Raw genomic sequence first — 18,290 nt, forward strand, 5'->3', positions numbered from 1 at the left:
GGAGCGGGCTCAGCTCACAGCGCCCCCTGCGGCCGGGAGGAGCGGGCTCAGCTCACAGCGTCCCCTGCGGCCGGGAGGATCAGGAGGTTGGGGCTCTGTTGAGCTCCTCCCACAGCTCCAGGCCTTTCAATATGGTGCTCCCTTGACACTGGGTGCCAGCACTCTTTCTACTCTCTGATTAAATGAGTGGGCAAAACTTTGGCAGATGGATTTCAACACAGCTCATTCATTTTAGACCAAAAAGGATCGATCCGAGTATTCTTTAAATCAGAGAATCATAGAAACTTACAGCATAGAAGGAGGCCATTTCGTCCCACCGTGTCTGCACCGACTGACAAATTGCTATCCAGGAATATCTCTGCAGGTCGGTGCTATAAAAAGAGCTGGAGCGGCCACTGCAGCTTCAGTGCGAGCCGACACAAATGTGCGATGGCTTCGAGGTGGGCGACTGGGTGGCGTCATCAGGACCCAGCTCGCCGTTTGGAGTGTGGGCAGGAGCATCGGCAGGGCCCAGGTACAACAGAGGAGTGGGAAGGTCGTGATCAGGGCGGAGGAGCGATGAGGGATCGTGGCTGAGATTTGGTGGTGATCGTGGCGGAGGCGCGGTGAATGTTTGGTGCGGAGGTGCGGCGGGAGATCGTGGCGGAGGTGCTGTGATTGAGGGTATGGGGCCCAGAAGAGCCGAGGGCCCAGGGGCAGCACGGGCCAGCCCACACTGTGATATGTGTGCGCACTAGGTCCGTGCAGCAGAGCTGGTCTCCAGCCGTCCTGGTTAACCCTTGCCACTGGACCAAGACCTCGCTCTGTCAAGCCCGTGTGGTGGCTGGTGTGCAACGGTCACCACACGTTAAAAAAATCCACGCACAGGCATCTTCCACCCCCTCAATTGGAGTTTAGGACTGGAACATCGGGTCCTTCATTGAAACATCTGTGAACTCATGTGGAAGCAAGTCATCCTATTCAAGGAACTATCTATGGTGATCCAGCCTAATCCCACTGTCCAGCTCTCGGTCCGTAGCCCTGCAGGTTACGGCATTCAAGTGCACATCCAGTACTTTTTAAATGTGGTGAGGGTTTCTGCCTCTACCACCCTTTCAGGCAGTGAGTTCCAGACCCTCACCACCCTCTGGGTGAAGAAATTTCCCCTCAAATTTGTTCTAAACCTCCTATCAATTACTTTAAATCTCTGCCCCCGGGCTGTTGACACCTCTGCTAAGGGAAATAAGTCCTTCCTATCCACTTTATCCAAGCCCCTCATAATTTTATACACCTCACTAAGGTCTCCCCTTAGTCTCCTCTGTTCCAAAGAAAACAAACCCAGCCTATCCAATCTTTCCTCATAGCTAAAATTCTCCAGTCCTGGCAACATCTCATAAGTCTCCTCTGCACCCTCTCTAGTGCAATCACATCGTTTCTGTAATATGGTGACCAGAACTTCACGCACCTGTGGCCTAACTAGTGTTTTATACAGTTCAAGCATAATCTCCTTGCTTTGTATTCTATGCCTCAGCTAATAAAGCCAAGCTTGCCTTCTTAACCACCTTATCTACCTGGCCTGCTACCTTCAGGAATCTGTGAACCTGCACTCCAAGGTCCCTTTGTTCCTCTACACTTCTCAGTGCCATACCATTTAATGTGTACTCCCTTGCCTTGTAGCCCTCCCCAAATGCATTACCTCACACTTCTCCGGATTGAATTCCATTTGCCACTGTTCTGCCCACCTGACCAGTTCATTGATATCTTCCTGCAGTCTGCAGCTTTAGAAACATAGAAATATAGAAATTTACAGTGCAGAAGGAGGCCATTTCATCCTATTGTGTCTGTGCCGGCCGACAAAGAGTCGCACGGCCCTTGGTCAGGTAAAGGTTACAGATAAACCTATGAACAATGACAGAAAGGCAAAGAGCACCCAGCTCAACCAGTCCACCCCACACCACTGCAACACCCCTTATAGTGAAACATTCTACACTCCACCCCAACAGGAGTCATGTGACCCCCTGGGAGAGGCAAAAACCAGATAAAAACCCAGGCCAATTAGGGAGAAAAAATCTGGGAAAATTCCTCTCCGACCCATCCAGGCGATCGAAATTAGTCCAGGAGATCACCCTGTCCATATTCTATTCCCTGCAGTACTTACCATTATATCTGCTCCGCCCAACAAAAGGTCATCCAGTCTAATCCCAATTACCAGCTCTGGGTCCGTAACCCTGTAGGTTACTGCACTTTAAGTGCCCATCCAACCATCTCTTAAAAGTGGTGAGGGTTTCTGCATCCACCATTCTTCCAGGCAGCGAGTTCCAGATCCCCACAATCCTCTGCGTAAAGAAGCCCCCCCCTCAAATCCCCTCTAAACCTTCCACCAACCACCTTAAAATTTTCTTTTTCATTATCAGCCAACAGCCGATTTTAGTATCATCTGCAAACTTCTTAATCATACCCCCTATATTCAAATCTAACTCATTGATATATACCACAAAAAGCAAGAGGCCCAGTACTGAGCCCTGCGAAACCCCACTGGATACAGCTTTCCAGTCACAAAAACACCCATCAACCATCACCCTTTGCTTCCTGCCTCTGAGCCAATTTTGGATCCAACTTGCCACTTTGCCCTGGATCCCATGGGCTTTTAATTGGTGCAAAGCTGGGATCAATGGAGGTCCAAAGCGATTTAGGGGTCCATGTACACAGATCACTAAAATGTAGCAACCAGGTCCAAAAAATAATCAAAAGGCTCATGGAATGTTGGTCTTTATAACTAGAGGGCTAGAATATAAAGGGGTAGGTGTTTTGTTGTAGCTGTACAAAGCCCTGGTTAGACCACACCTGGAGCACTGTGTACTGTTCCGGACACCGTACCTTAGCGAGGATATACTGGGCTTGGACGGGGTGCAATGCAGATTCACCACAATGTGCCCAGGGCTCCCAGGGTTAGATTATGAGGAGTGATTACATAAACTAGGCTGGTGTTCCCTGGAATATAGAAGGTTAAGGGGAGGATTCGATTGAGGTTTTTATGATGTTGAAATGAATTGATAGGGCAGAGGAAAACTTATTCTGCTGGTGGGGGAGTCTGGGACAACAGGACATAACCTAAACATCCGAGCCAGGCTATTCGGGAGAAGTTAGGAAATACTGCTTTGTGCAAAGGGTGGTTTTAGTAAAGAAATAGTACTGGAGAAAGTAATGGGACTAAAGGTCGACAAATCCCCTGGACCTGACGGCCTACATCCTAAGGTTTTAAAAGTGGTGACTGCAGAGATAGTGGATACATTGGTTTTGATCGTTCAAAATGCCCCAGAATCTATAATGGTCCCTGTGGATTGGAAGGTAGCAAACGTAACCCCACTATTCAATAAAGGAGGGAGCGAGAAATTGGGGAACCACAGACCAATTAGCCTGACATCAGCAATAGGGAAATGCTAGAATATTATTAATGACGTGGTAACAGGGCACTGAGAAAATAATAATAGGGTTGGGCAGAGTCAACATGGATTTATGAAATGGAAATCTGTTATTAGAGTTTTTTGAGGTTGTAACTAGCAGGGTAGATGTGTTTTGGGATTTTCAGAGGGCATTCGATAAGGTGCCACACAAGAGGTTATTACACAAGATTAGGGCTCATGGGATTGGGGGTAATATACTAGCATGGATTGAGGATTGGTTAACGGACAGAAAACAGAGGAATAAACGGGTAATTTTCGGGTTGGCAGGCTGTAACTAGTGGGGTACCGCAGGGATCAGTGCTGGGGCCCCAGCTAGTCACAATCTATATCAATGATTTGGCTGAGGGGACCAAATGTAATATATCCAAGTTTGCTGATGATACAAAGCTAGGTAGGAATGTAAGTTGTGAGGAGGATGCAAAGAGGCTTCAAGGGGATATAGACGAGCTAAGTGAGTGGGCAAGAACATGTCAAATGGAATTTTTGGCCCATGTTTTGGCTGTCCCGCAGAACAACGTACCTCTGAGAGGCCCACCTATTTTTGTAGAATTAAAAGCGCGCCTAAAACTTACCTCACAATTCTCGGTGTTCAGCAGGCCTGTTTAGCATTCAGCGTGGCGCAGCACAAGCAGCTGAGGGCAGAACTACAGCCCTACGCCGAAAAGAGTGCCAGCAGCTGTGCGCGTGCGCAGTGGAGTCTGCGCGCGTGCGCAGTAGCTCCTGGCCCTCCCAGCACGTCCTGTCTCTGGGCGACTCTATCCCGAGCCAAGTGACCTGCCTGCCTCACCGTCCCTTGTCTCACCGCTGCCTGACCTCAGGCCTTGCCTTGTCGCCACTGCCCTTACCTCGAGGCCTCCTCGACGGCCTGCCCGAACACCTCTTCCGCGATGGGGCAGCCTGACCACCTCCTTGGCGGCGGGGCCCACCCAAACTTATCCCCGGTGGCAGGGCCCGCCTGACCTCGTGTGCCGTTGGAGGGCTCCCGGTTCTCCCGAACGGATAGGTGCTGCAGTAATAATTTTCTATTTACTGATTTATTGATTGATTTTTTTATTTTTATTTTTTATTTATTGATTTATTTATCATTTATTATTGATGATGGCTCTTTATTGCTAAAAGTGAAGTGTTTAATGCTTTGAAAAATCCCCTAACTTCCCTCCCCCCCTGCCCCCGCCAAATCTTTGGCTGCCTGCGCCTAATTTCTAAAGTGTAGGCAAGGTTTTTCTGATTGACGCTTACTCCGTTCTAAGTTAGTTTGGAGTGACTTTTCGCTGCCCAAGAAGGGATGGCAGGCTGCCTGTTGGCGGTCCGGCCGAACCCATGGGCACCATTGTCGGCCCGACAAAAAATAAAATGGAGTCACCGGCAGTGCACCCTCCCCTTTAAGGACGGATGCGTCGCCCGGACGCAGACAGCTCCCCGCCAGGGAAAGCTGTCGGAGGCACCGACCGGTGGTGCCTCTCCCGCAGGGCAATACCACACGGGGCCATTTCTCACGGGGAATACCACACGGAGCCATTTCCCGCAGGGCAATACCACACGGGGCCATTTCCCACGGGGCAATACCACACGGGGCCATTTCCCACGGGGAATACCACACGGGGCCATTTCCCACGGGGCAATACCACACGGGGCCATTTCCTACGGAACAATACCACACGGGGCCATTTCCCATGGGGCAATACACTCAGTCCCTTCCTCCAAGTCATTAATATAGATTGCAAATAGTCCCAGCACTGATCCCTGTGGCACCCCACTAGTTACTGGTTGCCAACCCGAGAATGAACCATTTATCCCGACTCTCTGTTTTCTGTTAGTTAGCCAATCCTCTATCCATGCTAATATATTACCCTCAACCCCGTGAACTTTTATCTTGTGCAGTAACCTTTTATGTGGCACCTTGTCAAATGCCTTCTGGAAGTCCAAATACACCACATCCACTGGTTCCCCTTTATCCACCCTGTTCGTTACATCCTCAAAGAACTCCAGCAAATTTGTCAAACATGACTTCCCCTTCATAAATCCATGCTGACTCTGCCTGACTGAATTTTGCTTTTCCAAATGTCCTGCTACTGCTTCTTCAATAATGGACTCCCAACATTTTCCCAACCAGAGATGTTAGGCTAACTGGTCTATAGTTTCCTGCTTTTTATCTGCCTCCTTTTTTAAATAGGGGTGTTACATTTGCAGTTTTCCAATCTGCTGGGACCTCCTCAGAATCCAGAGAATTTTGGTAAATTACAACCAATGCATCCACAATCCCTGCCACTACTCTCTTAAGACCCGAGGATGCAAGCCATCAGGTCCAGGGGATTTATCTGCCTTTAGTCCCATTATCTTACTGAGTACCACCTCCTTAGTGATTGTAATTGTGTTAAGTACCTCCCCCCTATAGCCCCTTGACTATCCACTGTTGGAATATTTATAGCGTCCTCTACCGTAAAGACTGTGCATGTTGCTGATATAGCTGTGGGTGTCAGCGGCCTGTCCTACCATCATCACTCAGCATGCTATAAGCCTGTCCACCCAGGCCCTACCTGCACCAGCCCCACAGTAAGAATGGGAAGACCGAATGTTTTTGATTGGATGGAGACTTCAAGCTGTATTCAGCTGGAAGCAGGCATGGGCTCACTGCCTGACTGCTTGCACCGACAGAAAGTGCAATGAGCATCCTCAGTCCAGAGCTGAGGTTCATTCTGTGACCCAATACCACCCGAATAAAAGAAGTAGCAGCCTCCAACCATTCTCCACACTTGCATAGAATGACATTGCGTCTACAGCGCAGCAACAGGGCCAGTCGGTCCATGCTTGCGTTTATGCTCCACACGAGCCTCCTCCCACTCCTCTTCATCTCACCCTCGTGTTTATCGAACTTCCCCTTAAATACACATTATTAGCCACATTCTCACCACTCTCTGGGAACGACATTTCTCATCAATTCCTGATCGGATTTATCTTATATTGATAGCCTGAGTTTTGGTCGCCCCCACAAGTGGAAATATCACACTTCAAACTTCGACATATATCAACCCTCTTGAATCTCAGAACAAACTACTAGATTTGAATCTCCTACTTTGTAGAAGAACTTGCACTTATCTAACACCATTCACATTCCCACTCGGCTCCAGACCTCATTACAGCCTTGGTCCAAACATGGACAAAAGAGCTGAATTCCAGAGTGAGGTGAGAGTGACTGCCCTCGACATCAAGGCAGCATTTGACCGAGTGTGGCATCAAGGAGCCCGAGTAAAACTGAAGTCAATGGGAATCTGGGGAAACTCTCCACTGGCTGGAGTCATACCCAGCACAAAGGAAGATGGTTGTGGTGGTTGGAGGTCAATCATCACAGCCCCAGGACATCGCTGCAGGAGTTCCTCAGGGCAGTATCCTAGGCCCAACCATCTTCAGCTGCTTCATCAATGACCTTCCCGCCATCATAAAGTCAGAAGTGGGGATGTTCGCTGATGATTGCACAGTGTTCAGTTCCATTCGCAACTCCTCAGATAATGAAGCAGTCTGTGCCCACATGCAGCAAGACCTGGACAACATTCAGGCTTGGGCTGATAAGTGGCAAGTAACATTCACGCCACACAAGTACCAGACCTTGACCATTTCCAAAAAGAGAGTCTAACTAACTCCCCTTGATATTCAACAGCATTACCATCACCGAATCCCCCACCATCAACATCCTGGGGGTCACAATTGACCAGAAACTTAACTGGACCAGCCACATAAATACTGTGGCTACAAGAGCGGGTCAGAGGCTGGGTATCCACCATCTACAAGGCACAAGTCAGGAGTGTGATGGAATACTCTCCACTTGTCTGGATGAGTGCAGCTCCAACAACACTCAAGAAGCTCGACACCATCCAGGACAAAGCAGCCCGCTTGATCGGTACCCCATCCACCACCTTCAACACTCACTCCCTCCACCACTGGTGCACCGTGGCTGCAGTGTGTACCATCTACAGGATGCGCTGCAGCAACTCGCCAAGGCTTCTTCGGCAGCATCTCCCAAACCCACGACCTCTACCACCTAAAAGGACAAGGGCAGCAGGCGCATGGGAACACCACCACCTCCAAGTTCCCCTCCAAGTCACACACCATCCTGACTTGGAAATATATCGGCCGTTCCTTCATCGTCATTGGGTCAAAATCCTGGAACTCCCTCCTTAACAGCACTGTGGGAGCATCTTCACCACACGGACTGTAGCGGTTCAAGAAGGCGGCTCACCACCACCTTCTCAAGGGGCAATTAGGGATGGGCAATAAATGCTGGCCTTGCCAACGATGCCCACATCCCAGAACTAATAAAAATAAAGGATGTCCCCTAGCCAATGAATTGCAGTCACAGTTGTTGTGTAGGCAAAATGGTAGCCAATTTGTTTGCAGCAAAATCCCTCAAACAGCATTGAGATATATGACTAGATCACCTGTTTTTTTGGATGGTGTTGGTTGAAGGATAAATATTGGTCTGGATTCCATGGAGAACTCCCCTGCTCTTCTTCAAATAGTGCCATGGGATCTTTTATGTCTATAATATATGCACCGGTGCGTATGCTCACAGGTCTGTAGAACTGTTGAGTTGGGAATGGCTTAGCCAGTCACATGATATTCACAAGACTCAATAAAACCCCAGCCAGTTGGGTTCAGGGGATCCATGATGAGGCAGGTGGTTGTGAGCCTGGTGGATGAACTGGTAATGCGTAGTGTGATTGTTAAACCTTTTGCTAATAGGCCAACTAGTTCTTAATGGCAATGTGTTGCTATGAATTCTTAAGCAAAGAGTCCATGAAGCAAATACATTACAAACTCCACCTGAGGGCCTCGGTTTAACATCTCACCCGAAAACAGCACCTCCCTCAGTACTGGAGTGTCAGCCTCATTTATGTGTTCAAGTCTTAGAGTGAGGCTTGAACCCACAACACTCTGACTCAGGTGAGAGTCCTACCACTGAGCCAACAGTCTACCCTCAATCCTCTGCCTCAGTCTCAGCACATAGGTCTTCGTCACTATTGGGTTGGGAAGTGTCAGCTCCAGAACAGCACTGAGCAGCATGCAACTGCTGCCTGACAGAGCCCTGGTCACCTGAGCACCTGACCACCTCTCACTGTCCTGGAGTGCTATCAGACAGAATGTTTGTTTTTAAAACTGTACAACTATAGAAGACATAAACAGAGCCAATTGTTGAATTGAACGCACTTCCTAGTGCAGTCCTAGAGTTAGCTCCTTTGGTAGCAGGAGTACTGTCCGACTGCTCCTGATAGTATATGATCAAGCAGCGTAAGCCTGCAGCAGCTGAAGGGAGTTTCAGAAAAAGCTGGTCCCTGACAAAGGAGGCAGCTTGAGCCTGGTGCAGCTGGAGGGAGTTTTGATCCTGGTGCAGCTGGAGGCAGCTTGAGCCGAGAGCAGCTGGAGGGAGATTCAATTGTGAGGGGAATAGATAGGCATTTCTGCGGCCGCAACCGAGACTCCAGGATGGTATGTTGCCTCCCTGGTGCAAGGGTCAAGGATGTCTCGGAGCGGGTGCAGGACATTCTAAAAAGGGAGGGAGAACAGCCAGTTGTCGTGGTGCACATTGGTACCAACGACATAGGTAAAAAAAGGGATGAGGTCCTACGAAACGAATTTAAGGAGCAAGGAGCTAAATTAAAAAGTAGGACCTCAAAAGTAGTAATCTCGGGATTGCTATCAGTGCCACGTGCTAGTCAGAGTAGGAATCGCAGGATAGCGCAGATGAATACGTAGCTTGAGCAGTGGTGCAGCAGGGAGGGATTCAAATTCCTGGGGCATTGGAACCGGTTCTGGGGGAGGTGGGACCAGTACAAACCGGACGGTCTGCACCTGGGCAAGACCGGAACCAATGTCCTAGGGGGAATGTTTGCGAGTGTTTTTGGGGAGCAGTTAAACTAATATGGCAGGGGGATGGGAACCAATGCAGGGAGACAGAGGGAAACAAAAAGGAGACAAAAGCAAAAGACAGAAAGGAGATGAGGAAAAGTGGAGGGCAGAGAAACCCAAGGCAAAGAACAAAAAGGGCCACTGTACAGCAAAATTCTAAAAGGACAAAGGGTGTTAAAAAAACAAGCCTGAAGGCTTTATGTCTTAATGCAAGGAGTATCCGTAATAAGGTGGATGAATTAACTGTGCAAATAGATGTTAACAAATATGATGTGATTGGGATTACGGAGACGTGGCTCCAGGATGATCAGGGCTGGGAACTCAACATCCAGGGGTATTCAACATTCAGGAAGGATAGAATAAAAGGAAAAGGAGGTGGGATAGCATTGCTGGTTAAAGAGGAGATTAATGCAATAGTTAGGAAGGACATTAGCTTGGATGATGTGGAATCTATATGGGTAGAGCTGCAGAACACCAAAGGGCAAAAAACGTTAGTGGGAGTTGTGTACAGACCTCCAAACAGTAGTAGTGATGTTGGGGAGGGCATCAAACAGGAAATTAGGGGTGCATGCAATAAAGGTGCAGCAGTTATAATGGGTGACTTTAATATGCACATAGATTGGGCTAGCCAAACTGGAAGCAATACGGTGGAGGAGGATTTCCTGGAGTGCATAAGGAATGGTTTTCTCGACCAATATGTCGAGGAACCAACGAGGGGGGAAGCCATCTTAGACTGGGTGTTGTGTAATGAGAGAGGATTAATTAGCAATCTCGTTGTGCGAGGCCCCTTGGGGAAGAGTGACCATAATATGATGGAATTCTGCATTAGGATGGAGGATGAAACAGTTAATTCAGAGACCATGGTCCAGAACTTAAAGAAGGGTAACTTTGAAGGTATGAGGCATGAATTGGCTAGGATAGATTGGCGAATGATACTTAAGGGGTTGACTGTGGATGGGCAATGGCAGACATTTAGAGACCGCATGGATGAACTACAACAATTGTACATTCCTGTCTGGCGTAAAAATAAAAAAGGGAAGGTGGCTCAAACGTGGCTGTCAAGGGAAATCAGGGATAGTATTAAAGCCAAGGAATGGCATACAAATTGGCCAGAAATAGCAGCGAACCCAGGGACTGGGAGAAATTTAGAACTCAGCAGAGGAGGACAAAGGGTTTGATTAGGGCAGGGAAAATGGAGTATGAGAAGAAGTTTGCAGGGAACATTAAGACGGATTGCAAAAGTTTCTATAGATATGTAAAGAGAAAAAGATTAGTAAAAACAAATGTAGGTCCCCTGCAGTCAGAATCAGGGGAAGTCATAACGGGGAACAAAGAAATGGCGGACCAATTGAACAAGTACTTTGGTTCGGTATTCACTAAGGAGGACACAAACAACCTTCCGGATATAAAAGGGGTCAGAGGGTCTAGTAAGGAGGAGGAACTGAGGGAAATCCTTATTAGTCGGGAAATTGTGTTGGGGAAATTGATGGGATTGAAGGCCGATAAATCCCCAGGGCCTGATGGACTGCATCCCAGAGTACTTAAGGAGGTGGCCTTGGAAATAGCGGATGCATTGACAGTCATTTTCCAACATTCCATTGACTCTGGATCAGTTCCTATCGAGTGGAGGGTATCCAATGTAACACCACTTTTTAAAAAAGGAGGGAGAGAGAAAACAGGGAATCGGTCAGCCTGACCTCAGTAGTGGGTAAAATGATGGAATCAATTATTAAGGATATCATAGCAGCGCATTTGGAAAGAGGTGACATGATAGGTCCAAGTCAGCATGGATTTGTGAAAGGGAAATCATGCTTGACAAATCTTCTGGAATTTTTTGAGGATGTTTCCAGTAGAGTGGACAAGGGAGAACCAGTTGATGTGGTATATTTGGACTTTCAGAAGGCTTTCGACAAGGTCCCACACAAGAGATTAATGTGCAAAGTTAAAGCACAGTGTGCTGACATGGATTGAGAACTGGTTGTCAGACAGGAAGCAAAGAGTAGAAGTAAATGGGTACTTTTCAGAATGGCACGCGGTGACTAGTGGGGTACCGCAAGGTTCTGTGCTGGGGCCCCAGCTGTTTACACTGTACATTAATGATTGAGACGAGGGGATTAATGTAGTATCTCCAAATTTGCAGATGACACTAAGTTAGGTGGCAGTGTGAGCTGCGAGGAGGATGCTATGAGGCTGCAGAGTGACTTGGATAGGTTAGGTGAGTGGGCAAATGCATGGCAGATGAAGTATAATGTGGATAAATGTGAGGTTATCCACTTTGGTGGTAAAAACAGAGAGACAGACTATTATCTGAATGGTGACAGATTAGGAAAAGGGGAGGTGCAACAAGACCTGGGTGTCATGGTACATCAGTCATTGAAGGTTGGCATGCAGGTACAGCAGGCGGTTAAGAAAGCAAATGGCATGTTGGCCTTCATAGCGAGGGGATTTGAGTACAGGGGCAGGGAGGTGTTGCTACAGTTGTACAGGGCCTTGGTGAGGCCACACCTGGAGTATTGTGTACAGTTTTGGTCTCCTAACTTGAGGAAGGACATTCTTGCTATTGAGGGAGTGCAGCGAAGGTTCACCAGACTGATTCCCGGAATGGTGGGACTGACCTATCAAGAAAGACTGGATCAACTGGGCTTGTATTCACTGGAGTTCAGAAGAATGAGAGGGGACCTCATAGAAACGTTTAAAATTCTGACGGGTTTAGACAGGTTAGGTGCAGGAAGAATGTTCCCAATGTTGGGGAAGTCCAGAACCAGGGGTCACAGTCTAAGGATAAGGGGTAAGCCATTTAGGACCGAGATGAGGAGAAACTTCTTCACCCAGAGAGTGGTGAATCTGTGGAATTCTCTACCACAGAAAGTTGTTGAGGCCAATTCACTAAATATATTCAAAAGGGAGTTCGATGAAGTCCTTACTACTAGGGGGATCAAGGGGTATGGCGAGAAAGCAGGAAGGGGGTAATGATGTTGCATGTTCAGCCATGAACTCATTGAATGGCGGTGCAGGCTAGAAGGGCCGAATGACCTACTCCTGCACCTATTTTCTATGTTTCTATGTTTCTATGAGATGTGAGCCTGGAGCAACTGGAGGGAGTTTTGAGCCTGGAGCAGCAGGAGGGAGTTTTGAGCCTGGTGCAGCTGGAGGCAGCTCGAGACTGGTGCAGCTAGAGGGAATTTTGAGTCTAGTGCAGCTGGAGGCAGCTTGAGCCTGGTGCCGCTAGTGGGAGTTTTGAACCTGGTGCAACTGGAGGGAGTTTTGAGCCTGGAGCAGCTGGAGGCAGCTTGAGCCTGGAGCAGCTGGAGGGAGCTTTGAGCCTGTTGCAGCTGGAGGCAGCTCGAGCCTGGAGCCATAACCGGGTCTACGGACCTGTCAAGGGGACAAAATGAGAAATAAAAAGTAATAACATTATGACATCACAAGGATGGAGGGCAGTGATTGGTTCTTCCATATTAATTGAATCACTGGACAGGGAATGAATTTTAAAGAAAATTTTAAAAAATGATTTAATTTGCATCAATTGCTGATTTTTAAATTTCAACTTAATTTATAAGTATTGTATATATTTAGTTTTGTTTAATTATAATTAATTTATTTATAATTTATTATACTGATTTTACTTTTGTATACTCCTTATTGTATTATTTACCATGTAATTTTAATTTATTTTTTAGTTTTTCCGCCTGTGTCTATCTGCGTGCACATTTTGGCTGCCGCATCGACCCGAGCCCTTAACCTCTTTTTACACTTCCTTCTCACGTTTCTCTCTCTTTCCCTCAATGGTCAGAACGTGTTGTAAAACAATTGTGAAGCGCCTTGCGACGTTTTACTACGTTAAAGGCGCTATATAAATACAAGTTATTATTATGATCAATGAAGAAATAGAGTCAATGAAGAGCACTCAGGCTACGATGGATGAGGCCCATTCATTGGGCAAAGGCATGATGGGCCAAATGGCCTCTTTTAGTCCTATATGATCAAATGATGCCAATTGGGAAAAGTGGAAAAGGACAAAGATGGCTTAATTATCAGCTTGGCTAGCACAGTACTGGTGCATCCCAAGAGCATTAATTCCAAGCACAGGTTGCTGTAATACAGTTCGGGCCATTTAACACCTGTGGAGTATTGTGCAGATTTGGACATCTTCGTTTTTGTTTATTCCTCAGTTTTATTCCTTCTTCTCCTGAAACCAATGACTCCTCATTGGGGTATGGTTCCAGGAGTGCTGGCCAGCCTCCGGTACCCCCGGGAACCATTCTCTAGGGGTGAGCCTGGACAGTGATTGTTAGTGGGCTATTGCACTGTGATGTGCATCACACGGATCCCAATCCTGTCCCCACGCAGTCACATGCTTTACAGCAGGAATCACGAGATTAAAGCTAGTGGACAGGTACAACAAATGATTTAAAAGGCTAATGGAATGTTGGCCTTTATCTCAAGGGGGCTAGAATACAGAGGGGCGGAAGTGATGCTACAGTTATATAAAGCTTTGGTCAGACTCCATCTGGAGAAACGGTGTTCAGTTCTGGGCGCCACCCCTCAGGAAGGATATACTGACCTTGGAGGGTGTAATGCACCTGTAAGTATGCTCAAAATAATTGTAGAGCTGTTGAGTTGGGAGTGGCTTAGCCAGTCACGTGATGTTCACAAGATTCAATAAAACCCCAGCCAGTTAGTTCGAGGGATCCACAATGAGGCAGGTGGTTGTGAACCTGGTGGTTAATAAACCAACTAGTTCTTAATAGCAGTGTATTGCTATGAATTCTTAAGCAAAGAACCCATGAAGCAAATACATCACAGAGGGGGAGCAGCACAGATTCACCAGAATGATACCGGGCAAAACCCGGGTGACATTATGAGGACAGCTTCCACAGCCCAGGTTTGCATTTCCTTGTGTATAGAGGATTAAAGGGTGATCTCATTAAGGTGTCTAAGATGAATAAAGGATTTGATAGGGTAGATAGAGAGAAACTATTTCCTCTGGTCGAGCAGTCCAGAACAAGGAGCAGCCAATTAGAGCTACGCCGTTCAGGGGTGATGTCAGAAACATAGAAACATAGAAAATAGGTGCAGGAGTAGGCCATTCGGCCCTTCGAGCTGGCACCGCCATTCAATATGATCATGGCTAATCATGCAACTTCAGTACCCAATTTCTGCTTTCTCTCCATAACCCTTGATCCCTTTAGCCGTAAGGGCCACATCTAACTCCCTTTTGAATATACCCAATGAACTGGACTCAACAACTTCCTGTGGTAGAGAATTCCACAGGTTCACAATTCTCTGGATGAAAAAGTTTCTCCTCATCTCGGTCCTAAATGGCTTACCCCTTATCCTTAGACTGTGACCCCTGGTTCTGGACTTCCCCAACATCGGGAACATTCTTCCTGCATCTAACCTGTCGTCAAAATTTTATATGCTTCTATGAGATCCCCTCTCATTCTTCTAAATTCCAGTGAATGTAAGCCGAATCGATCCAGTCTTTCTTCATATGTCAGTCCTGCCATCCCGGGTGTAAAGTCTTGACCCTGCAGTACAGACTTACACGAGGCACAGGCTGAAGTCAAGGTCACTCTGGACCTGCATCTTTATTTCACAGCTCTTGAGTGCCTCACTTGCCTGACACCTGCCTTTATATACCTGTGTGGAACAGGTATGCAGTGTCTCCTGCAAGTGCACCCCTGGTGGTAAAGTATGCTTGTGGTTACAGGTCATCTCGAGTTACAGTCATGTATAGCATGGTAAGAGACAGTTATATACAGTGGTGTGAGATACATGACATCACCCTCCCCCAAGGTCTTATTGTCTTTATAGATTCAGTCTCTCAGGTGGTCTACGCTCTTGCGTGGAGCGTCTTAGTTGTGGTTCAGTTGTTTGCCTTGGTGCTTGTTTTTCTTTCGGTGTGATTGCTGGTATCTCGCCTGGGCTGTCTATTTTGTTCAGTATGATTGCTGGTATCTCGCCTGGGCTGTCTGTTGAGACTGCCCTTTCCTCAGGTTGTTCCCTCTGTCTGTCCACCAGGTGTGGTGTGAGTTCCACATTGTAGTCTGCCTCTGGTTCTGCAGTGTTGTTGGTGAATCTACTTTTGACTTGGTCTACATGCCTCCGGCAGGTTTGGCCATTGTCCATTTGTACAACCAATAGCCTGTTTCCTTCCTTGCCTGTTACTGTCCCTGCAAGCCATTTGGGACCCCTGCCATAGGTTAGCACAAACACTTAGTCCCCTATCTCATTCCACCTTCCCCTCGAATTTCGGTCATGGTACTCAGTTAACTCCGGTGCTTTGCCTCAACAATTTCATGCATGTCTGGGAGGATTAATGAGAGCCTAGTCTTTAAGGTCCATTTCATCAATAGATGCGCGGGGGGATCCCCAGTCAACGAATGCGGACGAGATCTGTATGCCAGCAGCAGTCGCGACAGGCAGCTCTGCAGCGTGGGACCTTGGATTTTTAGCATGCCTTGTTTAACGATTTGCACTGCTCGCTCCGCCTGGCCATTGGAGGCCGGCTTGAACGGTGCCGTCTTAACATGATTTATGCCGTGGTCAACTATAAAATCTTGAAATTCTGGGCTGGTGAAGCACGGACCATTATCACTGACCAATATGTCAGGAATTCCGTGCGTTGTAGACATGGTTCTAAGGCTCTCCACAGTGGTGGAGGTGGTGCTCGAGTTTAAAATGGTGCACTCGATCCACTTTGAAAATGCATCAACGACTACAAGGAACATTTTGCCCATGAATGGGCCCGCATAGTCCACATGCACCCGCAACCACGGTTTGGTGGGCCAGGGCCGAGGGCTTAGGGGGGCCTACCTGGGGGCATTACTGAGTTGGGCACAAATGGTGTACCGCCGGTCGCAGAGCTCCAAGACCGCGTCAATGCCAGTCCGCCAGATGTGGGATCTGGCTATGGCCTTCATAAGGACGATCCTCGGGTGCTCGCGGTGGAGCTCCCGGACAAACGCCTCTCTGCCTCGCAAGGGCATAACTACTCGGCTGCCCCACATCAGGCCTGTAGTGAGAGTTCATGCATGCGCCTATGGAAAGGTTTGATCTCCTCGGGGCAGGCATCGCGAACCTCTGCCCAGTCACCAGTTAAAACACATCTTTTGACGAAGAACAACGTGGGGTCGCTGGTCGTCCAGGCTCTGATTTGGTGAGCCGTCATGGGCGAACCTGTGGATTCAAAGGCATTGATTGCCATGATCATCTCACAGTCCTGTTCGTCGGACCCTTCCGTGGTCGCCAGGGGTAGCCAGTTGTCTGTGCCTGCTCTGTGCCTTATTGTGTAGTTGTAAGACGCCAGCATGAGTGCCCACCGCTGAATGCGCCCCGAGGCGTTGGTGTTTACTGCCTTGCACTCGGATAGCAGGGACGTGAGGGGTTTGTGGTCGGTTTCTAACGCGAACTTGGCCCCGAAAAGGTATTGGTTCATCTTTTTGACATGGTACACGCACGCGAGCGCCTCCTTCTCAACCATACCGTACCCGAGCTCCGCCCGTGAAACTGACCTGGAGGCATAAGCAATGGGTTGTAATTTACCCGCATCATTGACATGCTGTAAAACGCACCCGACCCCGTACGCTGACGCATCACATGTAAGAACTAGCTTTTTACCTGGGTCAAAAAAGGCTAAAACACTGTTGGAACATAGAAGGTTGCGTGCCTTATTGAAGGCGCGTTCTTGGGCGTCCCCCCAAAACCAAACCCACCCCTTTCTGAGTAGCGTGGAGAGGCTCCAACAGCGTGCTCAAGTTCTGCCTAAAGTTCCCAAAGTAATTGAGTAGCCCAAGAAAGGCGCGCAGTTCTGAGACATTCCGGGGCCTGGGTGCCAGACGAATTGCTTCGGTTTTGGATTCTGTTGGGTGGATTCCATCAGCGGCAATCCTTCTGCCCAAAAATTCAACCTCAGGCGCGAGAAACAGACACTTGGATTTCTTAACTCTTAGGCCTACCCGATCCAATCGACTTAGTACTTCCTCCATGTGGAAGAAAATTATCTAGGCCCTATTTTTAAGGAAAGGGTTAAGTTCACTTCTTGCTGAGTTAATTAAATTAGTGGAGCTAGAAAAGAAACACCCAAACCTCTCAGATCTTGGAACAAAGAATGTTGTAAATACATGACTGTCTAGTGTTTACATGAGTTTCCAGATACCCTGCTTATCAGAAAACGGACAGGGAGAAACTATGGAAGGACAAGATAAAAGTCTGCCTCCTGAAATGACCTTTGTATTTACAGGATGTATGATTAATGCTCATATGAGGTGTTTTAGATAAAGTTCTTGCTTTGATTGCATTTACAAGAATGTATGATTAATGTACTTGTGTGGTGTGTTTTAGATTCCTGTTTCAACTGTATAAAGATAGAGCGAGTTTTCCTGTAAAAGTCAGAGTTTTGCCTCAGTGCGGGCTGAGCAGACTCTCCGAGATATCTTGTTAGGAAATAAAATTCTCTCGAAGCACGGCTCTGAAAGCCTCCGCCTGAGTTAATTTAAGCTAAAATTTCCTCGACAGATTCTGGCGTAGTCAGGCAGGATCTCTAAAAAAAAACGAGATCCAAAAGAACTAAATTTAACTTTTAAAGAGAAAAGAGGAATTTTAAGGACCTTCCTAGCTGAAAGGAGGAAGGTGCCTAGGCCGTCCTAGCTGAAAGGGGGACGAGCTGCCGAGATCCCCTGGAGGGTGAGGCATAATTTAAGGTAGCTACCGCAAAGAAGCTAAAATAACAAAAAGGCAAAAGGAGACCCCGAGCTGAGCGGAAGAGAGAACACCGGTGAGCGCTTTGTAAATTATTGTATATTTTGTAGGAGTGTCCTAACTCTCATTTCAGAAAAAAACGCAAGACGTTGCACCCGGAAGAATGGGAAACGGCTCTAGTCGAGCAGGGCGCTCGCGCCCAGCTCCTAGAAAAGGAAAGAAAGACGACCTCTCGACTGAAAG

This window comes from Pristiophorus japonicus, chromosome 17 (genome assembly GCF_044704955.1).
Source record: "Pristiophorus japonicus isolate sPriJap1 chromosome 17, sPriJap1.hap1, whole genome shotgun sequence".
NCBI lineage: Eukaryota > Metazoa > Chordata > Chondrichthyes > Pristiophoridae > Pristiophorus > Pristiophorus japonicus.